The sequence below is a fragment of the Corella eumyota genome, chromosome 7, assembly GCF_963082875.1.
Source record: "Corella eumyota chromosome 7, kaCorEumy4.1, whole genome shotgun sequence".
In the NCBI taxonomy this organism is placed as follows: Eukaryota; Metazoa; Chordata; class Ascidiacea; order Phlebobranchia; family Corellidae; genus Corella; species Corella eumyota.
Genome location: NC_137496.1, coordinates 6,656,898 through 6,679,643, shown reverse-complemented (window position 1 = coordinate 6,679,643; position 22,746 = coordinate 6,656,898). Strand labels below are relative to the sequence as shown.

Genomic DNA, 22,746 nt, shown 5'->3' with positions numbered 1-22,746 from the left:
CCCTTTTTTTCGCTTCGACGCGATTAACGGCCAACTAATGGCCTGTGTGATTGGTACAGCATAATATTTACTGGGATGACAAATTTGCATTGAAATTAAAAATAATTTTACCTAAAATTTCTTTTAAATTACGTAATACAAAAAATGTTACACAATTTATCTAATTTTGGTAATTTAAATAATCATATGTAAAAAAATTTGCATAATTAAGTCTGTGTGGTGTATATTGGTAATTTCTTCTAATAAAACAAGAGCAAATTGTTTTTATGGCAATATAAGTAAATTTATACACAACATCGTCTAACATTTTTAAACTTAATCAAGAATTAACACATATTTTAAAAACAACAACGCCCGATAAGGGATTTGAACCCTTGACCGTTGGATTAAAAGTCCAACGCTCTACCGACTGAGCTAACCGGGCACGTTTTCTATTACTGTGTGTTTTGCAACTTGGATTATAGTTACTGATTGTAAACGTTTTTTTGGCAACAATTAAATATAAATGCACTTCATATTTTATTTCTATTTTAATTATTTAAAAATAATTAAACACAAACATTTATTATATTTTTGTTATTGTTTTAAGTAACCCTCTCGCGTATATTTACAAACTGTTAAATCGACAGACTTCGGTTTGTAAATGAGATAGTTACTTTTATGAGGCAATTACGCAAAGATAATTTGTAATTAGAATTACTTTAATAATTACTACATCAACAATACGCTGAAGTAGGTGACGATGGTACTTTGTCCGATTAATTGTTTTACTTCATAAATTTAAAAGGCGTAAGTTAACGTTTAAACAATTAGTTATAATCAAAAACAGAATATTAATCAAATTACTTTGTTTATTCATGTTGAATAATTCGAATTCCAATGCATAAATTAATTTGGGAATTATTCGGTTGTTATGTGTTTGGTTAGTGATTAAAAAATATTATGAGTAGCGAGTTTCAAAGGATTTTTTAAACTACCATACTTAAAAATTTTATCTAAACTTTAAATTAGTTAACATATTTGATACTTTTCAATTTAGTTAATTTTTATAATTTGATTGCCCACGTATCAGTTAGTTTGTGTATTTATGTTTGTAGCGTGAACATTGGCAACTTTCACATTACAAACTAACTTGGACAAATTTTATGACAACATAGATTGATGAAAATTACTGTTAAAATTTTAAATCTTGTTTAAAAGTTTGCACTTATTTGTGTAGGAACAACAACGCTTAATAATAGATTTTAATTATTAGCTTTTAAATTAAAACTCCAACATTCTACCGACTAAGTCACCTAACAACGCTTTTTATTTTGATGTGCCAAGTTTCTTGTTTAAAATTACTTTGCGAGTTTCTGGTGCAAATAAAACATAAGTTTATCTTGTATTTTATTTGCATTTTAAAAAATTTAAAAAAAATAAACATAAAAGTTTGTTAAAGTTTTTTGTAGATTTTCAAGTATTTTTAAATTTTGCTAACTGAATGGGTTATTTTGATTTCCGTATAATTTTTTTAATAAAAATTGAAACAGCAAGTAACAAAGTTTATAGCTGATTAGATTATAATAAAATTTAGTTTAAGAATTAAACGAAATAAAACATTAATATTTCGACGTAAGAAAAACTAGTTTTAGTTTTGTAAATATCCTTGATAATCGTAATGTCCATAACGTAATGTTTGCAAGGTATTGTACGGAAAACAAAATAAATAATTAGTAAAGCACATAATTATAGTTATTTTTCATAATTATAGTTATCATTAAATAGGTATAAATGAAAATATTTAATGTTTTCTGGATTCGAATTAAATATTTAGACATAATTGTATTAAATTTTTAATTTGGGTAATTTCATAGCGTTTGTAACGAGTAATGAGATGTCTCTTACATGGTCAAGGGTTAGGATTCCTGGCTTTCACCCAGGCGGCCCGGGTTCGATTCCCGGTGTAGGAATTTTTATTCAATTTTGATAACACAAATATTATTATGTTAAAATCACAGCTACTTTAAATCTGTTAGTAAGAATGAATTATAATTAATTTTTTGGCGTTTATTCTTGTCAGCCAAGTATAATTACTGGGGTCGGAACTTTAATAAACATTGGTGGTTTAGTTGTAGAATCCACGCCTGTCACGCTCGGGTTCGATTTTCAGCCAATGCAGTTTTTAATTAGTTCATGAGATCAAATTGTCAATTGATTTTATGATGCGACCGCTGAGATGTTGGCTATATTATTAATTTTCATAATACATAGTTAAGAAAATTGAAAGAAACGATTATCCATTATATAATAAAAAAAATTAAAGCTTAATTTTAAAAAAAAACAAGACTGGAGTTTTGCGATTTTAAACTGTATTCTGAATTAAACACTTTTTTATTAGGCAAAGACACAGAAAACATCTTAGTTTTGATCACTTAAACAATATGTTAAATTACAATACAATTGTCCCTTTGCTGCATATTGTTTTACGATTTTCTATATATATATTTATAAAAATTTATCTGATTAATAAGAGAAAGAGTGTAAATATTAATAATTTATTCAATTTGGATAATTTAAATACTATTGTATGTGGTAAATTAATAATTTTATATGTTGTGTGTGTTTTATCCAATTAGTTAGTCTTTTATCGCTTCGAAGCGAAAAAAAGTTGGATCCATTAACTGCATTCAAGCGGGTGGGAAAATGCGCCACTATCTGCTGGGGTATTGGATTAACGCTTAAAGCGGTTAATAGAGCAACTTAATAGTCGCTTTAGGTCTTAAAGGGGTGTTTAAGTGGTTGTTTTTAATACGGCAGCGAGGTGTAGTGGCCAAAACACTTGCTTATACTAAGGTCTCGGTTTCGAACCCTGTAACAGCACTTAATCAGCAGCTCGATCATCGGGCAATTAGAACCAATAATACTTAACCTGCAAAAAACAGTTGTTTCTATATGTTTAGCTCGTGCAGTTGACCTTTCCAGATCCAACATAAACTTATCGAAGAAAAACTTATATACAAAAAAAATGTATCAAATTTAAAAAAAAGTATAATTGACTAAATAAAGATTTGGTTTGGAATATTTAAAATTTAAATATTTTACATTTTATTTTTTAAAGCTTTAAGCGTTAATGCAATACCCCAGCAGACAGAGCCAATTTTCCACCCGCTTCAAAGCAGTTATTGGTGCCCCTTTTTTTCGCTTCGACGCGATTAACGGCCAACTAATAGCCTGTGTGATTGGTACAGCATAATATTTACTGGGATGACAAATTTGCATTGAAATTAAAAATAATTTTACCTAAAATTTCTTTTAAATTACGTAATACAAAAAATGTTACACAATTTATCTAATTTTGGTAATTTAAATAATCATATGTAAAAAAATTTGCATAATTAAGTCTGTGTGGTGTATATTGGTAATTTCTTCTAATAAAACAAGAGCAAATTGTTTTTATGGCAATATAAGTAAATTTACACACAACATCGTCTAACATTTTTAAACTTAATCAAGAATTAACACATATTTTAAAAACAACAACGCCCGATAAGGGATTTGAACCCTTGACCGTTGGATTAAAAGTCCAACGCTCTACCGACTGAGCTAACCGGGCACGTTTTCTATTACTGAGTGTTTTGCAACTTGGATTATAGTTACTGATTGTAAACGTTTTTTTGGCAACAATTAAATATAAATGCACTTCATATTTTATTTCTATTTTAATTATTTAAAAATAATTAAACACAAACATTTGTTATATTTTTGTTATTGTTTTAAGTAACCCTCTCGCTTATATTTACAAACTGTTAAATCGACAGACTTCGGTTTGTAAATGAGATAGTTACTTTTATGAGGCAATTACGCAAAGATAATTTGTAATTAGAATTACTATAATAATTACTACATCAACAATACGCTGAAGTAAGTGACGATGGTACTTTGTCTGATTAATTGTTTTACTTCATAAATTTAAAAGGCGTAAGTTAACGTTTAAACAATTAGTTATAATCAAAAACAGAATATTAATCAAATTACTTTGTTTATTCATGTTGAATAATTCGAATTCCAATGCATAAATTAATTTGGGAATTATTCGGTTGTTATGTGTTTGGTTAGTGATTAAAAAATATTATGAGTAGCGAGTTTCAAAGGATTTTTTAAACTACCATACTTAAAAATTTTATCTAAACTTTAAATTAGTTAACATATTTGATACTTTTCAATTTAGTTAATTTTTATAATTTGATTGCCCACGTATCAGTTAGTTTGTGTATTTATGTTTGTAGCGTGAACATTGGCAACTTTCACATTACAAACTAACTTGGACAAATTTTATGACAACATAGATTGATGAAAATTACTGTTAAAATTTTAAATCTTGTTTAAAAGTTTGCACTTATTTGTGTAGGAACAACAACGCTTAATAATAGATTTTAATTATTAGCTTTTAAATTAAAACTCCAACATTCTACCGACTAAGTCACCTAACAACGCTTTTTATTTTGATGTGCCAAGTTTCTTGTTTAAAATTACTTTGCGAGTTTCTGGTGCAAATAAAACATAATTTTATCTTGTATTTTATTTGCATTTTAAAAAATTTAAAAAAAATAAACATAAAAGTTTGTTAAAGTTTTTTGTAGATTTTCAAGTATTTTTAAATTTTGCTAACTGAATGGGTTATTTTGATTTCCGTATAATTTTTTTAATAAAAATTGAAACAGCAAGTAACAAAGTTTATAGCTGATTAGATTATAATAAAATTTAGTTTAAGAATTAAACGAAATAAAACATTAATATTTCGACGTAAGAAAAACTAGTTTTAGTTTTGTAAATATCCTTGATAATCGTAATGTCCATAACGTAATGTTTGCAAGGTATTGTACGGAAAACAAAATAAATAATTAGTAAAGCACATAATTATAGTTATTTTTCATAATTATAGTTATCATTAAATAGGTATAAATGAAAATATTTAATGTTTTCTGGATTCGAATTAAATATTTAGACATAATTGTATTAAATTTTTAATTTGGGTAATTTCATAGCGTTTGTAACGAGTAATGAGATGTCTCCTACATGGTCAAGGGTTAGGATTCCTGGCTTTCACCCAGGCGGCCCGGGTTCGATTCCCGGTGTAGGAATTTTTATTCAATTTTGATAACACAAATATTATTATGTTAAAATCACAGCTACTTTAAATCTGTTAGTAAGAATGAGTTATAATTAATTTTTTGGCGTTTATTCTTGTCAGCCAAGTATAATTACTGGGGTCGGAACTTTAATAAACATTGGTGGTTTAGTTGTAGAATCCACGCCTGTCACGCTCGGGTTCGATTTTCAGCCAATGCAGTTTTTAATTAGTTCATGAGATCAAATTGTCAATTGATTTTATGATGCGACCGCTGAGATGTTGGCTATATTATTAATTTTCATAATACATAGTTAAGAAAATTGAAAGAAACGATTATCCATTATATAATAAAAAAAATTAAAGCTTAATTTTAAAAAAAAACAAGACTGGAGTTTTGCGATTTTAAACTGTATTCTGAATTAAACACTTTTTTATTAGGCAAAGACACAGAAAACATCTTAATATTGATCACTTAAACAATATGTTAAATTACAATACAATTGTCCCTTTGCTGCATATTGTTTTACGATTTTCTATATATATATTTATAAAAATTTATCTGATTAATAAGAGAAAGAGTGTAAATATTAATAATTTATTCAATTTGGATAATTTAAATACTATTGTATGTGGTAAATTAATAATTTTATATGTTGTGTGTGTTTTATCCAATTAGTTAGTCTTTTATCGCTTCGAAGCGAAAAAAAGTTGGATCCATTAACTGCATTCAAGCGGGTGGGAAAATGCGCCACTATCTGCTGGGGTATTGGATTAACGCTTAAAGCGGTTAATAGAGCAACTTAATAGTCGCTTTAGGTCTTAAAGGGGTGTTTAAGTGGTTGTTTTTAATACGGCAGCGAGGTGTAGTGGCCAAAACACTTGCTTACACTACTAAGGTCTCGGTTTCGAACCCTGTAACAGCACTTAATCAGCAGCTCGATCATCGGGCAATTAGAACCAATAATACTTAACCTGCAAAAAACAGTTGTTTCTATATGTTTAGCTCGTGCAGTTGACCTTTCCAGATCCAACATAAACTTATCGAAGAAAAACTTATATACAAAAAAAATGTATCAAATTTAAAAAAAAGTATAATTGACTAAATAAAGATTTGGTTTGGAATATTTAAAATTTAAATATTTTACATTTTATTTTTTAAAGCTTTAAGCGTTAATGCAATACCCCAGCAGACAGAGCCAATTTTCCACCCGCTTCAAAGCAGTTATTGGTGCCCCTTTTTTTCGCTTCGACGCGATTAACGGCCAACTAATAGCCTGTGTGATTGGTACAGCATAATATTTACTGGGATGACAAATTTGCATTGAAATTAAAAATAATTTTACCTAAAATTTCTTTTAAATTACGTAATACAAAAAATGTTACACAATTTATCTAATTTTGGTAATTTAAATAATCATATGTAAAAAAATTTGCATAATTAAGTCTGTGTGGTGTATATTGGTAATTTCTTCTAATAAAACAAGAGCAAATTGTTTTTATGGCAATATAAGTAAATTTACACACAACATCGTCTAACATTTTTAAACTTAATCAAGAATTAACACATATTTTAAAAACAACAACGCCCGCTAAGGGATTTGAACCCTTGACCGTTGGATTAAAAGTCCAACGCTCTACCGACTGAGCTAACCGGGCACGTTTTCTATTACTGAGTGTTTTGCAACTTGGATTATAGTTACTGATTGTAAACGTTTTTTTGGCAACAATTAAATATAAATGCACTTCATATTTTATTTCTATTTTAATTATTTAAAAATAATTAAACACAAACATTTGTTATATTTTTGTTATTGTTTTAAGTAACCCTCTCGCTTATATTTACAAACTGTTAAATCGACAGACTTCGGTTTGTAAATGAGATAGTTACTTTTATGAGGCAATTACGCAAAGATAATTTGTAATTAGAATTACTATAATAATTACTACATCAACAATACGCTGAAGTAAGTGACGATGGTACTTTGTCCGATTAATTGTTTTACTTCATAAATTTAAAAGGCGTAAGTTAACGTTTAAACAATTAGTTATAATCAAAAACAGAATATTAATCAAATTACTTTGTTTATTCATGTTGAATAATTCGAATTCCAATGCATAAATTAATTTGGGAATTATTCGGTTGTTATGTGTTTGGTTAGTGATTAAAAAATATTATGAGTAGCGAGTTTCAAAGGATTTTTTAAACTACCATACTTAAAAATTTTATCTAAACTTTAAATTAGTTAACATATTTGATACTTTTCAATTTAGTTAATTTTTATAATTTGATTGCCCACGTATCAGTTAGTTTGTGTATTTATGTTTGTAGCGTGAACATTGGCAACTTTCACATTACAAACTAACTTGGACAAATTTTATGACAACATAGATTGATGAAAATTACTGTTAAAATTTTAAATCTTGTTTAAAAGTTTGCACTTATTTGTGTAGGAACAACAACGCTTAATAATAGATTTGAATTATTAGCTTTTAAATTAAAACTCCAACATTCTACCGACTAAGTCACCTAACAACGCTTTTTAGTTTGATGTGCCAAGTTTCTTGTTTAAAATTACTTTGCGAGTTTCTGGTGCAAATAAAACATAATTTTATCTTGTATTTTATTTGCATTTTAAAAAATTAAAAAAAAATAAATATAAAAGTTTGTTAAAGTTTTTTGTAGATTTTCAAGTATTTTTAAATTTTGCTAACTGAATGGGTTATTTTGATTTCCGTATAATTTTTTTAATAAAAATTGAAACAGCAAGTAACAAAGTTTATAGCTGATTAGATTATAATAAAATTTAGTTTAAGAATTAAACGAAATAAAACATTAATATTTCAACGTAAGAAAAACTAGTTTTAGTTTTGTAAATATCCTTGATAATCGTAATGTCCATAACGTAATGTTTGCAAGGAATTGTACGGAAAACAAAATAAATAATTAGTAAAGCACATAATTATAGTTATTTTTCATAATTATAGTTATCATTAAATAGGTATAAATGAAAATATTTAATGTTTTCTGGATTCGAATTAAATATTTAGACATAATTGTATTAAATTTTTAATTTGGGTAATTTCATAGCGTTTGTAACGAGTAATGAGATGTCTCCTACATGGTCTAGGGGTTAGGATTCCTGGCTTTCACCCAGGCGGCCCGGGTTCGATTCCCGGTGTAGGATTTTTTATTCAATTTTGATAACACAAATATTATTATGTTAAAATCACAGCTATTTTAAATCTGTTAGTAAGAATGAATTATAATTAATTTTTTGGCGTTTATTCTTGTCAGCCAAGTATAATTACTGGGGTCGGAACTTTAATAAACATTGGTGGTTTAGTTGTAGAATCCACGCCTGTCACGCTCGGGTTCGATTTTCAGCCAATGCAGTTTTTAATTAGTTCATGAGATCAAATTGTCAATTGATTTTATGATGCGACCGCTGAGATGTTGGCTATATTATTAATTTTCATAATACATAGTTAAGAAAATTGAAAGAAACGATTATCCATTATATAATAAAAAAAATTAAAGCTTAATTTTAAAAAAAAACAAGACTGGAGTTTTGCGATTTTAAACTGTATTCTGAATTAAACACTTTTTTATTAGGCAAAGACACAGAAAACATCTTAGTTTTGATCACTTAAACAATATGTTAAATTACAATACAATTGTCCCTTTGCTGCATATTGTTTTACGATTTTCTATATATATATTTATAAAAATTTATCTGATTAATAAGAGAAAGAGTGTAAATATTAATAATTTATTCAATTTGGATAATTTAAATACTATTGTATGTGGTAAATTAATAATTTTATATGTTGTGTGTGTTTTATCCAATTAGTTAGTCTTTTATCGCTTCGAAGCGAAAAAAAGTTGGATCCATTAACTGCATTCAAGCGGGTGGGAAAATGCGCCACTATCTGCTGGGGTATTGGATTAACGCTTAAAGCGGTTAATAGAGCAACTTAATAGTCGCTTTAGGTCTTAAAGGGGTGTTTAAGTGGTTGTTTTTAATACGGCAGCGAGGTGTAGTGGCCAAAACACTTGCTTACACTACTAAGGTCTCGGTTTCGAACCCTGTAACAGCACTTAATCAGCAGCTCGATCATCGGGCAATTAGAACCAATAATACTTAACCTGCAAAAAACAGTTGTTTCTATATGTTTAGCTCGTGCAGTTGACCTTTCCAGATCCAACATAAACTTATCGAAGAAAAACTTATATACAAAAAAAATGTATCAAATTTAAAAAAAAGTATAATTGACTAAATAAAGATTTGGTTTGGAATATTTAAAATTTAAATATTTTACATTTTATTTTTTAAAGCTTTAAGCGTTAATGCAATACCCCAGCAGACAGAGCCAATTTTCCACCCGCTTCAAAGCAGTTATTGGTGCCCCTTTTTTTCGCTTCGACGCGATTAACGGCCAACTAATAGCCTGTGTGATTGGTACAGCATAATATTTACTGGGATGACAAATTTGCATTGAAATTAAAAATAATTTTACCTAAAATTTCTTTTAAATTACGTAATACAAAAAATGTTACACAATTTATCTAATTTTGGTAATTTAAATAATCATATGTAAAAAAATTTGCATAATTAAGTCTGTGTGGTGTATATTGGTAATTTCTTCTAATAAAACAAGAGCAAATTGTTTTTATGGCAATATAAGTAAATTTACACACAACATCGTCTAACATTTTTAAACTTAATCAAGAATTAACACATATTTTAAAAACAACAACGCCCGATAAGGGATTTGAACCCTTGACCGTTGGATTAAAAGTCCAACGCTCTACCGACTGAGCTAACCGGGCACGTTTTCTATTACTGAGTGTTTTGCAACTTGGATTATAGTTACTGATTGTAAACGTTTTTTTGGCAACAATTAAATATAAATGCACTTCATATTTTATTTCTATTTTAATTATTTAAAAATAATTAAACACAAACATTTGTTATATTTTTGTTATTGTTTTAAGTAACCCTCTCGCTTATATTTACAAACTGTTAAATCGACAGACTTCGGTTTGTAAATGAGATAGTTACTTTTATGAGGCAATTACGCAAAGATAATTTGTAATTAGAATTACTATAATAATTACTACATCAACAATACGCTGAAGTAAGTGACGATGGTACTTTGTCTGATTAATTGTTTTACTTCATAAATTTAAAAGGCGTAAGTTAACGTTTAAACAATTAGTTATAATCAAAAACAGAATATTAATCAAATTACTTTGTTTATTCATGTTGAATAATTCGAATTCCAATGCATAAATTAATTTGGGAATTATTCGGTTGTTATGTGTTTGGTTAGTGATTAAAAAATATTATGAGTAGCGAGTTTCAAAGGATTTTTTAAACTACCATACTTAAAAATTTTATCTAAACTTTAAATTAGTTAACATATTTGATACTTTTCAATTTAGTTAATTTTTATAATTTGATTGCCCACGTATCAGTTAGTTTGTGTATTTATGTTTGTAGCGTGAACATTGGCAACTTTCACATTACAAACTAACTTGGACAAATTTTATGACAACATAGATTGATGAAAATTACTGTTAAAATTTTAAATCTTGTTTAAAAGTTTGCACTTATTTGTGTAGGAACAACAACGCTTAATAATAGATTTTAATTATTAGCTTTTAAATTAAAACTCCAACATTCTACCGACTAAGTCACCTAACAACGCTTTTTATTTTGATGTGCCAAGTTTCTTGTTTAAAATTACTTTGCGAGTTTCTGGTGCAAATAAAACATAAGTTTATCTTGTATTTTATTTGCATTTTAAAAAATTTAAAAAAAATAAACATAAAAGTTTATTAAAGTTTTTTGTAGATTTTCAAGTATTTTTAAATTTTGCTAACTGAATGGGTTATTTTGATTTCCGTATAATTTTTTTAATAAAAATTGAAACAGCAAGTAACAAAGTTTATAGCTGATTAGATTATAATAAAATTTAGTTTAAGAATTAAACGAAATAAAACATTAATATTTCGACGTAAGAAAAACTAGTTTTAGTTTTGTAAATATCCTTGATAATCGTAATGTCCATAACGTAATGTTTGCAAGGTATTGTACGGAAAACAAAATAAATAATTAGTAAAGCACATAATTATAGTTATTTTTCATAATTATAGTTATCATTAAATAGGTATAAATGAAAATATTTAATGTTTTCTGGATTCGAATTAAATATTTAGACATAATTGTATTAAATTTTTAATTTGGGTAATTTCATAGCGTTTGTAACGAGTAATGAGATGTCTCCTACATGGTCAAGGGTTAGGATTCCTGGCTTTCACCCAGGCGGCCCGGGTTCGATTCCCGGTGTAGGAATTTTTATTCAATTTTGATAACACAAATATTATTATGTTAAAATCACAGCTACTTTAAATCTGTTAGTAAGAATGAGTTATAATTAATTTTTTGGCGTTTATTCTTGTCAGCCAAGTATAATTACTGGGGTCGGAACTTTAATAAACATTGGTGGTTTAGTTGTAGAATCCACGCCTGTCACGCTCGGGTTCGATTTTCAGCCAATGCAGTTTTTAATTAGTTCATGAGATCAAATTGTCAATTGATTTTATGATGCGACCGCTGAGATGTTGGCTATATTATTAATTTTCATAATACATAGTTAAGAAAATTGAAAGAAACGATTATCCATTATATAATAAAAAAAATTAAAGCTTAATTTTAAAAAAAAACAAGACTGGAGTTTTGCGATTTTAAACTGTATTCTGAATTAAACACTTTTTTATTAGGCAAAGACACAGAAAACATCTTAATATTGATCACTTAAACAATATGTTAAATTACAATACAATTGTCCCTTTGCTGCATATTGTTTTACGATTTTCTATATATATATTTATAAAAATTTATCTGATTAATAAGAGAAAGAGTGTAAATATTAATAATTTATTCAATTTGGATAATTTAAATACTATTGTATGTGGTAAATTAATAATTTTATATGTTGTGTGTGTTTTATCCAATTAGTTAGTCTTTTATCGCTTCGAAGCGAAAAAAAGTTGGATCCATTAACTGCATTCAAGCGGGTGGGAAAATGCGCCACTATCTGCTGGGGTATTGGATTAACGCTTAAAGCGGTTAATAGAGCAACTTAATAGTCGCTTTAGGTCTTAAAGGGGTGTTTAAGTGGTTGTTTTTAATACGGCAGCGAGGTGTAGTGGCCAAAACACTTGCTTACACTACTAAGGTCTCGGTTTCGAACCCTGTAACAGCACTTAATCAGCAGCTCGATCATCGGGCAATTAGAACCAATAATACTTAACCTGCAAAAAACAGTTGTTTCTATATGTTTAGCTCGTGCAGTTGACCTTTCCAGATCCAACATAAACTTATCGAAGAAAAACTTATATACAAAAAAAATGTATCAAATTTAAAAAAAAGTATAATTGACTAAATAAAGATTTGGTTTGGAATATTTAAAATTTAAATATTTTACATTTTATTTTTTAAAGCTTTAAGCGTTAATGCAATACCCCAGCAGACAGAGCCAATTTTCCACCCGCTTCAAAGCAGTTATTGGTGCCCCTTTTTTTCGCTTCGACGCGATTAACGGCCAACTAATAGCCTGTGTGATTGGTACAGCATAATATTTACTGGGATGACAAATTTGCATTGAAATTAAAAATAATTTTACCTAAAATTTCTTTTAAATTACGTAATACAAAAAATGTTACACAATTTATCTAATTTTGGTAATTTAAATAATCATATGTAAAAAAATTTGCATAATTAAGTCTGTGTGGTGTATATTGGTAATTTCTTCTAATAAAACAAGAGCAAATTGTTTTTATGGCAATATAAGTAAATTTACACACAACATCGTCTAACATTTTTAAACTTAATCAAGAATTAACACATATTTTAAAAACAACAACGCCCGATAAGGGATTTGAACCCTTGACCGTTGGATTAAAAGTCCAACGCTCTACCGACTGAGCTAACCGGGCACGTTTTCTATTACTGAGTGTTTTGCAACTTGGATTATAGTTACTGATTGTAAACGTTTTTTTGGCAACAATTAAATATAAATGCACTTCATATTTTATTTCTATTTTAATTATTTAAAAATAATTAAACACAAACATTTGTTATATTTTTGTTATTGTTTTAAGTAACCCTCTCGCTTATATTTACAAACTGTTAAATCGACAGACTTCGGTTTGTAAATGAGATAGTTACTTTTATGAGGCAATTACGCAAAGATAATTTGTAATTAGAATTACTATAATAATTACTACATCAACAATACGCTGAAGTAAGTGACGATGGTACTTTGTCCGATTAATTGTTTTACTTCATAAATTTAAAAGGCGTAAGTTAACGTTTAAACAATTAGTTATAATCAAAAACAGAATATTAATCAAATTACTTTGTTTATTCATGTTGAATAATTCGAATTCCAATGCATAAATTAATTTGGGAATTATTCGGTTGTTATGTGTTTGGTTAGTGATTAAAAAATATTATGAGTAGCGAGTTTCAAAGGATTTTTTAAACTACCATACTTAAAAATTTTATCTAAACTTTAAATTAGTTAACATATTTGATACTTTTCAATTTAGTTAATTTTTATAATTTGATTGCCCACGTATCAGTTAGTTTGTGTATTTATGTTTGTAGCGTGAACATTGGCAACTTTCACATTACAAACTAACTTGGACAAATTTTATGACAACATAGATTGATGAAAATTACTGTTAAAATTTTAAATCTTGTTTAAAAGTTTGCACTTATTTGTGTAGGAACAACAACGCTTAATAATAGATTTGAATTATTAGCTTTTAAATTAAAACTCCAACATTCTACCGACTAAGTCACCTAACAACGCTTTTTAGTTTGATGTGCCAAGTTTCTTGTTTAAAATTACTTTGCGAGTTTCTGGTGCAAATAAAACATAATTTTATCTTGTATTTTATTTGCATTTTAAAAAATTAAAAAAAAATAAATATAAAAGTTTGTTAAAGTTTTTTGTAGATTTTCAAGTATTTTTAAATTTTGCTAACTGAATGGGTTATTTTGATTTCCGTATAATTTTTTTAATAAAAATTGAAACAGCAAGTAACAAAGTTTATAGCTGATTAGATTATAATAAAATTTAGTTTAAGAATTAAACGAAATAAAACATTAATATTTCAACGTAAGAAAAACTAGTTTTAGTTTTGTAAATATCCTTGATAATCGTAATGTCCATAACGTAATGTTTGCAAGGAATTGTACGGAAAACAAAATAAATAATTAGTAAAGCACATAATTATAGTTATTTTTCATAATTATAGTTATCATTAAATAGGTATAAATGAAAATATTTAATGTTTTCTGGATTCGAATTAAATATTTAGACATAATTGTATTAAATTTTTAATTTGGGTAATTTCATAGCGTTTGTAACGAGTAATGAGATGTCTCCTACATGGTCTAGGGGTTAGGATTCCTGGCTTTCACCCAGGCGGCCCGGGTTCGATTCCCGGTGTAGGAATTTTTATTCAATTTTGATAACACAAATATTATTATGTTAAAATCACAGCTACTTTAAATCTGTTAGTAAGAATGAATTATAATTAATTTTTTGGCGTTTATTCTTGTTAGCCAAGTATAATTACTGGGGTCGGAACTTTAATAAACATTGGTGGTTTAGTTGTAGAATCCACGCCTGTCACGCTCGGGTTCGATTTTCAGCCAATGCAGTTTTTAATTAGTTCATGAGATCAAATTGTCAATTGATTTTGTGATGCGACCGCTGAGATGTTGGCTATATTATTAATTTTCATAATACATAGTTAAGAAAATTGAAAGAAACGATTATCCATTATATAATAAAAAAAATTAAAACTTAATTTAAAAAAAAACAAGACTGGAGCTTTGCGATTTTAAACTGTATTCTGAATTAAACACTTTTTTATTAGGCAAAGACACAGAAAACATCTTAGTATTGATCACTTAAACAATATGTTAAATTACAATACAATTGTCCCTTTGCTGCATATTGTTTTACGATTTTCTATATATATATTTATAAAAATTTATCTGATTAATAAGAGAAAGAGTGTAAATATTAATAATTTATTCAATTTGGATAATTTAAATACTATTGTATTTGGTAAATTAATAATTTTATATGTTGTGTGTGTTTTATCCAATTAGTTAGTCTTTTATCGCTTCGAAGCGAAAAAAAGTTGGATCCATTAACTGCATTCAAGCGGGTGGGAAAATGCGCCACTATCTACTGGGGTATTGGATTAACGTTTAAAGCGGTTAATAGAGCAACTTAATAGTCGCTTTAGGTCTTAAATGGTTGTTTTTAATACGGCAGCGAGGTGTAGTGGCCAAAACACTTGCTTATACTAAGGTCTCGGTTTCGAACCCTGTAACAGCACTTAATCAGCAGCTCGATCATCGGGCAATTAGAACCAATAATACTTAACCTGCAAGAAACAGTTGTTTCTATATGTTTAGCTCGTGCAGTTGACCTTTCCAGATCCAACATAAACTTATCGAAGAAAAACTTATATACAAAAAAAATGTATCAAATTTAAAAAAAAGTATAATTGACTAAATAAAGATTTGGTTTGGATTATTTAAAATTTAAATATTTTACATTTTATTTTTTAAAGCTTTAAGCGTTAATGCAATACCCCAGCAGACAGAGCCAATTTTCCACCCGCTTCAAAGCAGTTATTGGTGCCCCTTTTTTTCGCTTCGACGCGATTAACGGCCAACTAATGGCCTGTGTGATTGGTACAGCATAATATTTACTGGGATGACAAATTTGCATTGAAATTAAAAATAATTTTACCTAAAATTTCTTTTAAATTACGTAATACAAAAAATGTTACACAATTTATCTAATTTTGGTAATTTAAATAATCATATGTAAAAAAATTTGCATAATTAAGTCTGTGTGGTGTATATTGGTAATTTCTTCTAATAAAACAAGCGCAAATTGTTTTTATGGCAATATAAGTAAAATTACACACAACAGCGTCTAACATTTTTAAACTTAATCTAGAATTAACACATATTTTAAAAACAACAACGCCCGATAAGGGATTTGAACCCTTGACCGTTGGATTAAAAGTCCAACGCTCTACCGACTGAGCTAACCGGGCACGTTTTCTATTACTGTGTGTTTTGCAACTTGGATTATAGTTACTGATTGTAAATGTTTTTTTGGCAACAATTAAATATAAATGCACTTCATATTTTATTTCTATTTTAATTATTTAAAAATAATTAAACACAAACATTTGTTATATTTTTGTTATTGTTTTAAGTAACCCTCTCGCTTATATTTACAAACTGTTAAATCGACAGACTTCGGTTTGTAAATGAGATAGTTACTTTTATGAGGCAATTACGCAAAGATAATTTGTAATTAGAATTACTATAATAATTACTACATCAACAATACGCTGAAGTAAGTGACGATGGTACTTTGTCCGATTAATTGTTTTACTTCATAAATTTAAAAGGCGTAAGTTAACGTTTAAACAATTAATTATAATCAAAAACAGAATATTAATCAAATTACTTTGTTTATTCATGTTGAATAATTCGAATTCCAATGCATAAATTAATTTGGAAATTATTCGGTTGTTATGTGTTTGGTTAGTGATTAAAAAATATTATGAGTAGCGAGTTTCAAAGGATTTTTTAAACTACCATACTTAAAAATTTTATCTAAACTTTAAATTAGTTAACATATTTGATACTTTTCAATTTAGTTAATTTATATAATTTGATTACCCACGTATCAGTTAGTTTGTGTATTTATGTTTGTAGCGTGAACATTGGCAACTTTCACATTACAAACTAACTTGGACAAATTTTATGACAACATAGATTGATGAAAATTACTGTTAAAATTTTAAATCTTGTTTAAAAGTTTGCACTTATTTGTGTAGGAACAACAACGCTTAATAATAGATTTGAATTATTAGCTTTTAAATTAAAACTCCAACATTCTACCGACTAAGTCACCTAACAACGCTTTTTATTTTTATGTGCCAAGTTTCTTGTTTAAAATTACTTTGCGAGTTTCTGGTGCAAATAAAACATAATTTTATCTTGTATTTTATTTGCATTTTAAAAAATTTAAAAAAAATAAACATAAAAGTTTGTTAAAGTTTTTTGTAGATTTTCAAGTATTTTTAAATTTTGCTAACTGAATGGGTTATTTTAATTTCCGTATAATTTTTTTAATAAAAATTGAAACAGCAAGTAACAAAGTTTATAGATGATTAGTTTATAATAAAATTTAGTTTAAGAATTAAACGAAATAAAACATTAATATTTCGACGTAAGAAAAACTAGTTTTAGTTTTGTAAATATCCTTGATAATCGTAATGTCCATAACGTAATGTTTGCAAGGTATTGTACGGAAAACAAAATAAATAATTAGTAAAGCACATAATTATAGTTATTTTTCATAATTATAGTTATCATTAAATAGGTATAAATGAAAATATTTAATGTTTTCTGGATTCGAATTAAATATTTAGACATAATTGTATTAAATTTTTAATTTGGGTAATTTCATAGCGTTTGTAACGAGTAATGAGATGTCTCCTACATGGTCTAGGGGTTAGGATTTCTGGCTTTCACCCAGGCGGCCCGGGTTCGATTCCCGGTGTAGGAATTTTTATTCAATTTTGATAACACAAATATTATTATGTTAAAATCACAGCTACTTTAAATCTGTTAGTAAGAATGAATTATAATTAATTTTTTGGCGTTTATTCTTGTCAGCCAAGTATAATTACTGGGGTCGGAACTTTAATAAACATTGGTGGTTTAGTTGTAGAATCCACGCCTGTCACGCTCGGGTTCGATTTTCAGCCAATGCAGTTTTTAATTAGTTCATGAGATCAAATTGTCAATTGATTTTATGATGCGACCGCTGAGATGTTGGCTATATTATTAATTTTCATAATACATAGTTAAGAAAATTGAAAGAAACGATTATCCATTATATAATAAAAAAAATTAAAGCTTAATTTAAAAAAAAACAAGACTGGAGCTTTGCGATTTTAAACTGTATTCTGAATTAAACACTTTTTTATTAGGCAAAGACACAGAAAACATCTTAGTATTGATCACTTAAACAATATGTTAAATTACAATACAATTGTCCCTTTGCTGCATATTGTTTTACGATTTTCTATATATATATTTATAAAAATTTATCTGATTAATAAGAGAAAGAGTGTAAATATTAATAATTTATTCAATTTGGATAATTTAAATACTATTGTATGTGGTAAATTAATAATTTTATATGTTGTGTGTGTTTTATCCAATTAGTTAGTCTTTTATCGCTTCGAAGCGAAAAAAAGTTGGATCCATTAACTGCATTCAAGCGGGTGGGAAAATGCGCCACTATCTACTGGGGTATTGGATTAACGTTTAAAGCGGTTAATAAAGCAACTTAATAGTCGCTTTAGGTCTTAAATGGTTGTTTTTAATACGGCAGCGAGGTGTAGTGGCCAAAACACTTGCTTATACTAAGGTCTCGGTTTCGAACCCTGTAACAGCACTTAATCAGCAGCTCGATCATCGGGCAATTAGAACCAATAATACTTAACTTGCAAGAAACAGTTGTTTCTATATGTTTAGCTCGTGCAGTTGACCTTTCCAGATCCAACATAAACTTATCGAAGAAAAACTTATATACAAAAAAAATGTATCAAATTTAGAAAAAAGTATAATTGACTAAATAAAGATTTGGTTTGGAATATTTAAAATTTAAATATTTTACATTTTATTTTTTAAAGCTTTAAGCGTTAATGCAATACCCCAGCAGACAGAGCCAATTTTCCACCCGCTTCAAAGCAGTTATTGGTGCCCCTTTTTTTCGCTTCGACGCGATTAACGGCCAACTAATAGCCTGTGTGATTGGTACAGCATAATATTTACTGGGATGACAAATTTGCATTGAAATTAAAAATAATTTTACCTAAAATTTCTTTTAAATTACGTAATACAAAAAATGTTACACAATTTATCTAATTTTGGTAATTTAAATAATCATATGTAAAAAAATTTGCATAATTAAGTCTGTGTGGTGTATATTGGTAATTTCTTCTAATAAAACAAGAGCAAATTGTTTTTATGGCAATATAAGTAAATTTACACACAACATCGTCTAACATTTTTAAACTTAATCAAGATTTAACACATATTTTAAAAACAACAACGCCCGATAAGGGATTTGAACCCTTGACCGTTGGATTAAAAGTCCAACGCTCTACCGACTGAGCTAACCGGGCACGTTTTCTATTACTGTGTGTTTTGCAACTTGGATTATAGTTACTGATTGTAAACGTTTTTTTGGCAACAATTAAATATAAATGCACTTCATATTTTATTTCTATTTTAATTATTTAAAAATAATTAAACCCAAACATTTGTTATATTTTTGTTATTGTTTTAAGTAACCCTCTCGCTTATATTTACAAACTGTTAAATCGACAGACTTCGGTTTGTAAATGAGATAGTTACTTTTATGAGGCAATTACGCAAAGATAATTTGTAATTAGAATTACTATAATAATTACTACATCAACAATACGCTGAAGTAAGTGACGATGGTACTTTGTCCGATTAATTGTTTTACTTCATAAATTTAAAAGGCGTAAGTTAACGTTTAAACAATTAGTTATAATCAAAAACAGAATATTAATCAAATTACTTTGTTTATTCATGTTGAATAATTCGAATTCCAATGCATAAATTAATTTGGGAATTATTCGGTTGTTATGTGTTTGGTTAGTGATTAAAAAATATTATGAGTAGCGAGTTTCAAAGGATTTTTTAAACTACCATACTTAAAAATTTTATCTAAACTTCAAATTAGTTAACATATTTGATACTTTTCAATTTAGGTAATTTTTATAATTTGATTACCCATGTATTAGTTAGTTTGTGTATTTATGTTTGTAGCGTGAACATTGGCAACTTTCACATTACAAACTAACTTGGACAAATTTTATGACAACATAGATTGATGAAAATTACTGTTAAAATTTTAAATCTTGTTTAAAAGTTTGCACTTATTTGTGTAGGAACAACAACGCTTAATAATAGATTTGAATTATTAGCTTTTAAATTAAAACTCCAACATTCTACCGACTAAGTCACCTAACAACGCTTTTTATTTTTATGTGCCAAATTTCTTGTTTAAAATTACTTTGCGAGTTTCTGGTGCAAATAAAACATAATTTTATCTTGTATTTTATTTGCATTTTAAAAAATTTAAAAAAAATAAACATAAAAGTTTGTTAAAGTTTTTTGTAGATTTTCAAGTATTTTTAAATTTTGCTAACTGAATGGGTTATTTTGATTTCCGTATAATTTTTTTAATAAAAATTGAAACAGCAAGTAACAAAGTTTATAGCTGATTAGTTTATAATAAAATTTAGTTTAAGAATTAAACGAAATAAAACATTAATATTTCGACGTAAGAAAAACTAGTTTTAGTTTTGTAAATATCCTTGATAATCGTAATGTCCATAACGTAATGTTTGCAAGGTATTGTACGGAAAACAAAATAAATAATTAGTAAAGTACATAATTATAGTTATTTTTCATAATTATAGTTATCATTAAATAGGTATAAATGAAAATATTTAATGTTTTCTGGATTCGAATTAAATATTTAGACATAATTGTATTAAATTTTTAATTTGGGTAATTTCATAGCGTTTGTAACGAGTAATGAGATGTCTCCTACATGGTCTAGGGGTTAGGATTCCTGGCTTTCACCCAGGCGGCCCGGGTTCGATTCCCGGTGTAGGAATTTTTATACAATTTTGATAACACAAATATTATTATGTTAAAATCACAGCTACTTTAAATCTGTTAGTAAGAATGAATTATAATTAATTTTTTGGCGTTTATTCTTGTCAGCCAAGTATAATTACTGGGGTCGGAACTTTAATAAACATTGGTGGTTTAGTTGTAGAATCCACGCCTGTCACGCTCGGGTTCGATTTTCAGCCAATGCAGTTTTTAATTAGTTCATGAGATCAAATTGTCAATTGATTTTATGATGCGACCGCTGAGATGTTGGCTATATTATTAATTTTCATAATACATAGTTAAGAAAATTGAAAGAAACGATTATCCATTATATAATAAAAAAAAATTAAAGCTTAATTTTAAAAAAAAACAAGACTGGAGTTTTGCGATTTTAAACTGTATTCTGAATTAAACACTTTTTTATTAGGCAAAGACACAGAAAACATCTTAGTATTGATCACTTAAACAATATGTTAAATTACAATACAATTGTCCCTTTGCTGCATATTGTTTTACGATTTTCTATATATATATTTATAAAAATTTATCTGATTAATAAGAGAAAGAGTGTAAATATTAATAATTTATTCAATTTGGATAATTTAAATACTATTGTATGTGGTAAATTAATAATTTTATATGTTGTGTGTGTTTTATCCAATTAGTTAGTCTTATCGCTTCGAAGCGAAAAAAAGTTGGTTCCATTAACTGCATTCAAGCGGGTGGGAAAATGCGCCACTATCTGCTGGGGTATTGGATTAACGCTTAAGCGGTTAATAGAGCAACTTAATAGTCGCTTTAGGTCTTAAAGGGGTGTTTAAGTGGTTGTTTTTAATACGGCAGCGAGGTGTAGTGGCCAAAACACTTGCTTATACTAAGGTCTCGGTTTCGAACCCTGTAACAGCACTTAATCAGCAGCTCGATCATCGGGCAATTAGAACCAATAATACTTAACCTGCAAGAAACAGTTGTTTCTATATGTTTAGCTCGTGCAGTTGACCTTTCCAGATCCAACATAAACTTATCGAAGAAAAACTTATATACAAAAAAAATGTATCAAATTTAAAAAAAAGTATAATTGACTAAATAAAGATTTGGTTTGGAATATTTAAAATTTAAATATTTTACATTTTATTTTTTAAAGCTTTAAGCGTTAATGCAATACCCCAGCAGACAGAGCCAATTTTCCACCCGCTTCAAAGCAGTTATTGGTGCCCCTTTTTTTCGCTTCGACGCGATTAACGGCCAACTAATAGCCTGTGTGATTGGTACAGCATAATATTTACTGGGATGACAAATTTGCATTGAAATTAAAAATAATTTTACCTAAAATTTCTTTTAAATTACGTAATACAAAAAATGTTACACAATTTATCTAATTTTGGTAATTTAAATAATCATATGTAAAAAAATTTGCATAATTAAGTCTGTGTGGTGTATATTGGTAATTTCTTCTAATAAAACAAGAGCAAATTGTTTTTATGGCAATATAAGTAAATTTACACACAACATCGTCTAACATTTTTAAACTTAATCAAGATTTAACACATATTTTAAAAACAACAACGCCCGATAAGGGATTTGAACCCTTGACCGTTGGATTAAAAGTCCAACGCTCTACCGACTGAGCTAACCGGGCACGTTTTCTATTACTGTGTGTTTTGCAACTTGGATTATAGTTACTGATTGTAAACGTTTTTTTGGCAACAATTAAATATAAATGCACTTCATATTTTATTTCTATTTTAATTATTTAAAAATAATTAAACCCAAACATTT

General features: G+C 27.7%; 11 non-coding genes across 11 annotated transcripts; 4 read left to right on the top strand and 7 right to left on the bottom strand.

The window, feature by feature from the left end:
- Nucleotides 1–351: 351 nt before the first annotated feature.
- Trnak-uuu (transfer RNA lysine (anticodon UUU)) lies at nt 352–424 on the bottom strand. Its single transcript has one exon. It is a non-coding gene; the product is annotated as a tRNA-Lys (tRNA).
- A 3,098-nt stretch (nt 425–3,522) lies between these two features.
- Nucleotides 3,523–3,595, bottom strand: Trnak-uuu (transfer RNA lysine (anticodon UUU)). The gene has a single exon. It is a non-coding gene; the product is annotated as a tRNA-Lys (tRNA).
- A 4,631-nt stretch (nt 3,596–8,226) lies between these two features.
- Nucleotides 8,227–8,298, top strand: Trnae-uuc (transfer RNA glutamic acid (anticodon UUC)). Its single transcript has one exon. It is a non-coding gene; the product is annotated as a tRNA-Glu (tRNA).
- A 1,573-nt stretch (nt 8,299–9,871) lies between these two features.
- On the bottom strand, nt 9,872–9,944 carry Trnak-uuu (transfer RNA lysine (anticodon UUU)). Its single transcript has one exon. It is a non-coding gene; the product is annotated as a tRNA-Lys (tRNA).
- Nucleotides 9,945–13,045: 3,101 nt separating this feature from the next.
- Trnak-uuu (transfer RNA lysine (anticodon UUU)) lies at nt 13,046–13,118 on the bottom strand. Its single transcript has one exon. It is a non-coding gene; the product is annotated as a tRNA-Lys (tRNA).
- A 1,457-nt stretch (nt 13,119–14,575) lies between these two features.
- Trnae-uuc (transfer RNA glutamic acid (anticodon UUC)) lies at nt 14,576–14,647 on the top strand. Its single transcript has one exon. It is a non-coding gene; the product is annotated as a tRNA-Glu (tRNA).
- A 1,557-nt stretch (nt 14,648–16,204) lies between these two features.
- Trnak-uuu (transfer RNA lysine (anticodon UUU)) lies at nt 16,205–16,277 on the bottom strand. Its single transcript has one exon. It is a non-coding gene; the product is annotated as a tRNA-Lys (tRNA).
- A 1,457-nt stretch (nt 16,278–17,734) lies between these two features.
- Nucleotides 17,735–17,806, top strand: Trnae-uuc (transfer RNA glutamic acid (anticodon UUC)). Its single transcript has one exon. It is a non-coding gene; the product is annotated as a tRNA-Glu (tRNA).
- Nucleotides 17,807–19,363: 1,557 nt separating this feature from the next.
- On the bottom strand, nt 19,364–19,436 carry Trnak-uuu (transfer RNA lysine (anticodon UUU)). Its single transcript has one exon. It is a non-coding gene; the product is annotated as a tRNA-Lys (tRNA).
- A 1,457-nt stretch (nt 19,437–20,893) lies between these two features.
- Trnae-uuc (transfer RNA glutamic acid (anticodon UUC)) lies at nt 20,894–20,965 on the top strand. The gene has a single exon. It is a non-coding gene; the product is annotated as a tRNA-Glu (tRNA).
- A 1,568-nt stretch (nt 20,966–22,533) lies between these two features.
- On the bottom strand, nt 22,534–22,606 carry Trnak-uuu (transfer RNA lysine (anticodon UUU)). The gene has a single exon. It is a non-coding gene; the product is annotated as a tRNA-Lys (tRNA).
- Nucleotides 22,607–22,746: the final 140 nt, after the last annotated feature.